We start from the raw sequence: 7,349 nt of genomic DNA, 5'->3' as shown, positions 1-7,349 counted from the left end.
CTTTGTAGTCTTATGTGTTCTTTGACCAACTTGCAAAGCTTAATTGTTAATTTTACAAGAACTTGAAATAGAATTTTGCCAATTCTAGAAATTGATCCAGAATAATTTTGGAAATACACTGCTTCATACACCATTTTCACAGTTCCTTTGTGATATAAAAGGCTGAACTGTATCCAGACTCACAGGCAGTAGATCACATAACATGACCTTTACCTGGTCTGCATAAATGGTCTCTGCTTATCACTCTGTAGCAAAGCAGGACCCACTTGAGTGAGGAGGAGGAGGGTTGGCACTTCTTACATACTTCAGCTTGTTAATCCCTCTCTTGGAGCAGAAATTTTTGTTGTTTTCTCAGCAAAATCCCATGATCCTGTTATTTCTTCAATCTGATTTCATTCTAGAGCTGAATGGAGTTTACAGGTTTTGCTTGCTTCAAGTGCAGAGAATATGATAACGAATTGCTGCAAACTGAGGCTTCTTTGCATAGCAGGATGAAGAAGTTTTTGCTGTGTTTTCCCATAGTACCTCTTGGCTGGAGACTATCCAAAAAAACCCAAACAAACTGGAAGTTTGTTACCCAGTGATGGTAACTGGGAGGCAAGGTTGAAACAGAAGACAGAAAATTGGTGAAAAGTTGAGCAGCATCCTCCATAAATGATTTTCCATTTGAGCAGGAGACACAAAGTGCCACTGCCTTCCAAACTGACTGAGCAAAGTGGTGGTTTCTGTCCCACTTTTGTGGTTCCGTGCCCATAGTTTGGGGTGGGTGTGTATATATTCAACTGTGTGTGCACACAGGCATATCTGTACCTGTAGCTACAGCTTGTTGAATGGTCCAGAAGGAGGTGCCTGGCCTGTTGCTGTGTGTGCTTTCTGTCAGATTGAAGAGCTGAACTCCTTGTGGTCAGTTGGGTTTTTTTCATTAAAGCCATAGATCAGTTCTTTACCACAAAAACCTCTGTATTTAATGGGGAAAAAAAAAAAAAAAAGAAAAAAAAGAAAAAAAAAAAAGAAAAAAAAAAAAAAAAAAAAAGAGAGAGACTTGGAGGTCAAAGAGGTTTTTTTATCCTGCATAATGAATGTGTTTTTCTTGCTCTTATTGACCAATATGTTGGTGGAAACCTTGGATGGTGCCTTTCCAAAACAACTCAGAAATTACAAGACATTTCCATGCTGGGGAACAAACTTTTCTCATAAGTCATGTGGTGTTCAGAATGGGAAAGCCCTGCTCTGGCCTGAGGCTCAGCTGTCTGTGAGATTAGCCCTACTACAGCTGAAAAAAATGTTCCTCCTTTAAACACATCTGCTCAGCTGATCTTAGAGGTCTCTAGAACTCCAAGAACTTGCATCAGTTTTAAAGCCCAGCAAATAATACTTGAAGCCTGAGAATCTGGATGTTAGGTATGGGAGATTGCAGGGGGAGGAAAATTACAATTGCTATTTATTGGAAATTCCCTTATATAGGAGGGTGGCTTGCTGTACAAATACCTGTATTTCTAACAAGCTCTGAAGAGTTTCTCATGCTGATTCATTTGCAGGTTAGTTCTATGTGTGTGCTGATCAGGAAAGGCCCTGGACCTATTAGTAAATTCTCCTTCTATGTAAGCACAGTGCTTTATGTTTTGTTGGATTTGTAGTGAGGTAATTTTCTGTGTGGGGAGATTTTTTTGTTTTCTAACACAGTGTATTTTTTTTATTCCTAATAAGCTGGGATATACACCTGTCAAACAGAAACCAGGGGTTTTATGGCACACAATGTCTCAAAATACCTAAAGAGAAGTGAGGAAGAGTGTTAAAGTTACAGCAATATACAGAAAGTTGCTGTTGGAGCTATCAGCAGTGAATGTGATCCTTCACTATCAGTAGAAGCAGGGAGGTTATTCTTGTTTGAGTCCTGAATTCAGTTTCTGGTGCCTGTACTTGAAGATGTGCAACAAAGAATTAGGAAGGCACTTCTAATATATGGACCCAACTTAAATCTCCTCAGTGTTTCTCAGTAAACAAAGCAGTAACCTGATTACTATGCATAGCTGCACACTGATAATGGAAGACAATTCAGATCTGTTTCACTTACTGGCAGAAGAAAGCAAATACTCAGTGGCTAGACATTGGTCCTGAGACAGCTGCTAAGAATTCCAACAACAGAAGGGCTTGTGCAGACAGCCACGTGGTGATCTGTTCCTAATCACTGAGATATGCCTGCATCTAGCTTGGATGAATGGTTGGGCTGAGCAGGAGGAGGTGATGGAATGAAGATGCCTGGAGGTGCTGGCAATGTGTGCAGTGCAGCATGAAGACAATAGTTTAGTTCTTGGTGCTTAGGCTCTGTAATTTGACCTGACTTCCCACGGATGGTGGAGCCAGTTACCCTCGGAAGTACTTGCCTCTCATTCCTGTGAACATGTGCTCAGGCATGTGTCCAGAAAGTGTCATTTCTGGATTCCTGGCTGATCCCTCGCTCCAGGCAACGTGGAACTGAATGCAGGGCAGGGGAGGAATGTCCTCTGTCAGATTCTACCTTCCCCTGGAATTTGGAGTGTAATCTCCTGCTAAGGTCATGCAAGTGTATTTCAGAAGTGATTCCCCAAGTTGCACTCATTGTGGGTATTCATGGAATCTCTATTCATGGAATCTCAGACTTCCTTTCCTGTTTTTGTTTCCTTGGATATGCCCTCATTTTACCCAAGCACTGATATGCCTTAATATAGCTGAAGTTTTTGTATTTCATAGGGGATATATTTTGACTTAAATCCTATGAAACTCTACAGGAATTGAACAGGTCTGGAAGCAAGGTCAATGGTTCTTTAAAGATATGCATAAACTTTTAAGAATTATTTTATGTAGTGATACAACAACTTTAGTTGAAAACCTCACCAACCTACTGAAAGAATTTATAGGATTTGAAGGAATTTTATTGCAATCCTAAAAATATCTTTTGAGTGGTATTCAGTGTGTGTGTGTATGCATATAGAGAGAGATCTCATACAACACAGTATGGAGGCATCTTGCCTTCGGATAAGCTTCATTTCTTTTCTGGTTTGTTGTCTTTCTCTTTGCCTCAAGTGCTTGCTGTGTCCTTGATCAGCATATTTACACACGTGTCCTTTTAGTTCCTGACAGCATCTTCTCTGAACAATCTGTTCCTTTTGTGGCAGTGCAGGTGTACTCAGGTGTCTGCAAACCGAGACAGCAGGGGGGAAAACAGAGGGTAGAGAGGGGAACCTGGGAGCCCTACCAGCACTCAAAGCAGTTCTGGTTTGAGTAAAGCCCAAGAACTGCAAGTTCTCTCTGCTTGACTGCTGCAGTTCTGTGTCCAGCACTGTGGGAGCTGCTCTTGCTTCACACACATAGGTGCCTCCAGGGACACAACCTGAGATGCTAAGCAAGAGCAGACTTACCCAGAACCTTGCTATTTTCACCTCCAGAGCAGAGAGAGTGACTGAGACAAAAACACTTCTTGGAATCAAAGGAAAACCCAGAGTTGCATGCTTCTCTAGCCAGGCACGTTATGCAGTGTTGCAGTTATCCTCTCCTCCCCTGTGAATCTTTAAGCCATGTGCTGTTTTGTGTCACCAGGAAACAAGCCTGTCTACCTTAGTGACCCCTGATAGTTCCTGAGTTGTTTGTACTCCAAGGAACATCTCTGTGCTCAGACTCACTCCTGAAGTCACAGATTGCTGCATTTCAGTGAGCAGTCATCCCAGGTTGGGCTTCAGAAAGTTGCTCTACTCTGCTGATTGTTAGCTGAGAAATAGGAAGCATTTCTTTGGTGTTCTTATTTGCTTTTAGGATATGGTCTTTATCTCTTGCTTGTGCACCTCCAGGTGATGCTGTCAAAATTAAGGACAGCTTGGTTGTATGTTAATGAAGTTTGCACTTACTCTCAGCCTCCTGACCCAAGGATCTTAGATAAGCTAAGAGCAGCATTCAGTGAATTTTGAGTGGAAAGTCTTTCTGAGGTCAGAAAGAGCCTGGAACAATGCCTTGAACACTTTCTAGTCACTGGACACCTAAATGTAGTAAAAAGCTGATTTTTCTTTTTACCAGTGACCCATTAGAACAGTCAAGGGGATACTGAAACTGTTTTATTTTATAGATGATAAAAAACTTAGGCCATAGCCATTTCACAGTCTTAAAAATCATCCTTTTCCCCTATAGATAAGGAGTCTTATATTCACATTCCCTCAGATATGATTGTGGAGTTCTCCAGAAGTCTTTTAAAACTTTGATTACTAAAAACAATTGTTTGTAAGGTTTTTTTAGGGATATCAATGGTAACTACACAGCTCCAAGGAGGACAGGATAAAATAAGAGACTAGTGTGGGTTGGCTGATTTAAAATACCTTTGCTCAGCATTTTAAGTATGTGGCTTGCTGGCAATCCATTTTATAGAGCCTGTCCTTGCTTCCCAGAAGCTCTAAATTTAGGAATGCAGTTAATGTGAAATTAAGAGCTGTCCGTGCTTAACACACAGCTAACTATGGAGAAAACCCAAGGAGGAGCAGTTGAGCTGGAAGAGACTGGGATAAATATAAACTGAGTGTGATGTGGATGGATGGACTCTGCCAAACATGGTGGGTGAATCTCCAGGGTACAGTTTCATGCTTCACTTGACACCTTCTAGGTGTGTGGCAGTGCTGAAAAGGGACTCTCTCTTGTGCTTATTCCTGACTCCAGCTTTACTCTTTGGATCACATCATGAGTTTTTCCACTTAAAACAGTTCCAGTTGGCTTGAGTGGTTTTTTCTGCTGGTTTGTAGAGTGACTTGGTCAATGCAGTGAGTACCAGACAGGTGCTGGGGAAGAGAGTGGTGTATCCTGGAAGTACTGGTGAACTGCTGGCCTGTGCACCTGCAGTGTATTTCTGTGTTTAGCAGGAGTCTGGAGGAAACTGTGAGTTCATGTGCACCTGAACTGTGGCTTTTGTGCTTTTGTGCGTGGGCACTGGAGAGGGCAGAGAGCACTGCAGAGTTCCCAGCCAGCTGCCCGGCCTTGCTGCTGCTCTGAGTCACTGCCCAGAGGTGACACAAGGACAGGAAGGAAGGAAGGAATGCCCTTTGGAGCAGTGTGAGTGTCAGTCCCTGCTCTGCAGCAGCCGAGGATGCTTGAGTGTGTCCCGATGTGCCAGCAGTGCATGAGGGCAGCAGCTCTCAGTGAGGAACCATGACGGTTTCTGCCTCTCCTTGTTTCACAAAGTCCCACGGTGTGCAGAGGTCTGATTGCTGTTTATACCCGTGATATTCCTACAGGAACACTTACAAATCCTGGCTAAAGCTAGGCTTTTATCCCTTAGCCTGAAATCCACTATTTCCATGGGTACGTGTTTGCAGAAATTGGTCTGTGCAAATGACAGTGTCCAAACCAGATCAATTGTATTTGGAGGGAGGATCAGCTCACTGCTTACATACATCAGCTTCACTGATGAGTAGCAATAATTAGCTGTTTGTGGAGGGCTCCACTGTTTCGTGGAGGGCTATTTTTTTGTTTTCAGAAATTGGTCTGTGCAAATGACAGTGTGCAAACCAGATCACTGAGTGAAGTGGATGCAGACCTCTCAGAGCTGGTCACCCCCTGCAGACACAGGGGAAATTTCAGCAGTTGTAATAATTGACAAATGTCTGACCTCTTCAGCAGGTCTCTCCCTCATTCCACAAGGGAGGAGCAAAAGCAATTGTAATTAATTAGGCTCATTACTGCTACTCATCAGTGAAGCTGATGTATGTAAGCAGCGAGCTGATCCTCCCTCCAAAGTACAAACTCTAATAGCTAATTTCCTTTATCTGTCTGTCACCTGTAGTGAACTGAGGTGCATTTTCACCCTTGCAGAGAAAAAGGTTTTCCTGACAGCAGTCTGTGCCATGTGAGAGAGATGCAGGCGGTTTCCTTGATTCTCCTTGTTGTAAGGGCTTAAGTTTTAGAGTGGACCAAGTCTTTGAGTTGGGTAGGAATTTCTGAGAGTATTAATCCTGACTGCGTCTGGGTAGTACTAGCCACATCACAGATCCACTGGAGAGATTGGTATTTCTGTTAGTGTGTGTAAATTAGGTCAAGAACAAAAATAAACACTGATTTTCATTTCTGGGGGGAGTGGGGCAATAAAGGTCACCCAGAAGAACAGCTTGAAGGCAGTTGAATTTCAGCCTGACCCTAAAAGAAAGCACCCAATTGTGTTGGTTTTCCTATTTTAAACAAAACAAAACCATATAATGGCAATAACAAGAGTCCTCAAACCCCCAGTTTTGTTTTGCTATTCAGAGTTTTAGGAATTGACTATAGTCATGGAAAATACTGTTCTGTTTTGTGGAGGGATATTTTTTCTTTTTGTATAGGAAAAAGGAGAACACAATCCCCATGACTCTTAATTGTGTTGCAATGCCTCCAGTAGTTCAATTTGGCAAGATAACAAAACCAGTGCAGGACTTAAAAGGTAATTAATGAGAAAAAATAGTTTTAAATGCCATGCTGATTAATAATTTTTTTTTTTTTTTTTTTTTTTTTTTTTGTAATTGAACCTTTTTTCAACAAAACCCAGGGTTGCAGATCAGGTACTCGTGTTCAGGTCTGCCCTTCAGTGATGTGAGTGTACTAAATGGCAGATGGCAGATGGGAATGTTGATGATTCACTGAGTGTATTTATGTGTCAACACTACCTCACCAGAAAACAGCTTACCCAGAGGGATATGGAACTTAAAATTTGTTTTCAGTGCAGCCTGCTCTGTAGTACAAATACAGGGAGCTCTTGCTGTGAGAGGACAGATGGGAGAGCCCTCTGTGATGCCTGTCTGAGCACCTGAGAGGGTGATCTTTGCCTTTCTGCTGCTCTCTGTGCATTCTGCCCTTGCAGCCACGGCTAATAACAGCACCCACAGGCTGTGCTGGTTTTGGACATCCACTGCCAAGTCAGCTTCTGTTCACTGTGATGTGGTTTGTCTGACCTGGGAGTTCTCACCTGTGTGTGGCCACTTCCCTCCTCCTGGCAGAGATGAAAATATTCTCTGCTATGGAAAACTGCTGGGAGCTTGACATCCTCTTCCTGCTGTAAATCTTTGACCACTTCCAGCAGCTCCAAGGCAGCCCAGGGAGAGGTTGGCATTGACCACCTCAAATACTCTGCTATGCAATCTGAATAAATTTGAAAAATGCCACTTTTAATCTCTTGAGCTTTTCCTTTCAGCTGCTTCTCTGCAATCATGATGGCCATAAATCATGTTTAGCCTAATCTCATTCCTCATTTTTATTTTTAGTATACGACTCCAGGAAGTGTGGCTTAAAAAAATAATTTTAAAAAGAGCCAAATGCTCAGTAAAATCTGTCCTTCCAAAAAAACATCTAAAAATCTGTCTTTCCAA

The sequence above is a fragment of the Melospiza melodia genome, chromosome 3, assembly GCF_035770615.1.
Source record: "Melospiza melodia melodia isolate bMelMel2 chromosome 3, bMelMel2.pri, whole genome shotgun sequence".
Taxonomy (NCBI): domain Eukaryota; kingdom Metazoa; phylum Chordata; class Aves; order Passeriformes; family Passerellidae; genus Melospiza; species Melospiza melodia.
This window is presented reverse-complemented; position numbering follows the sequence as displayed.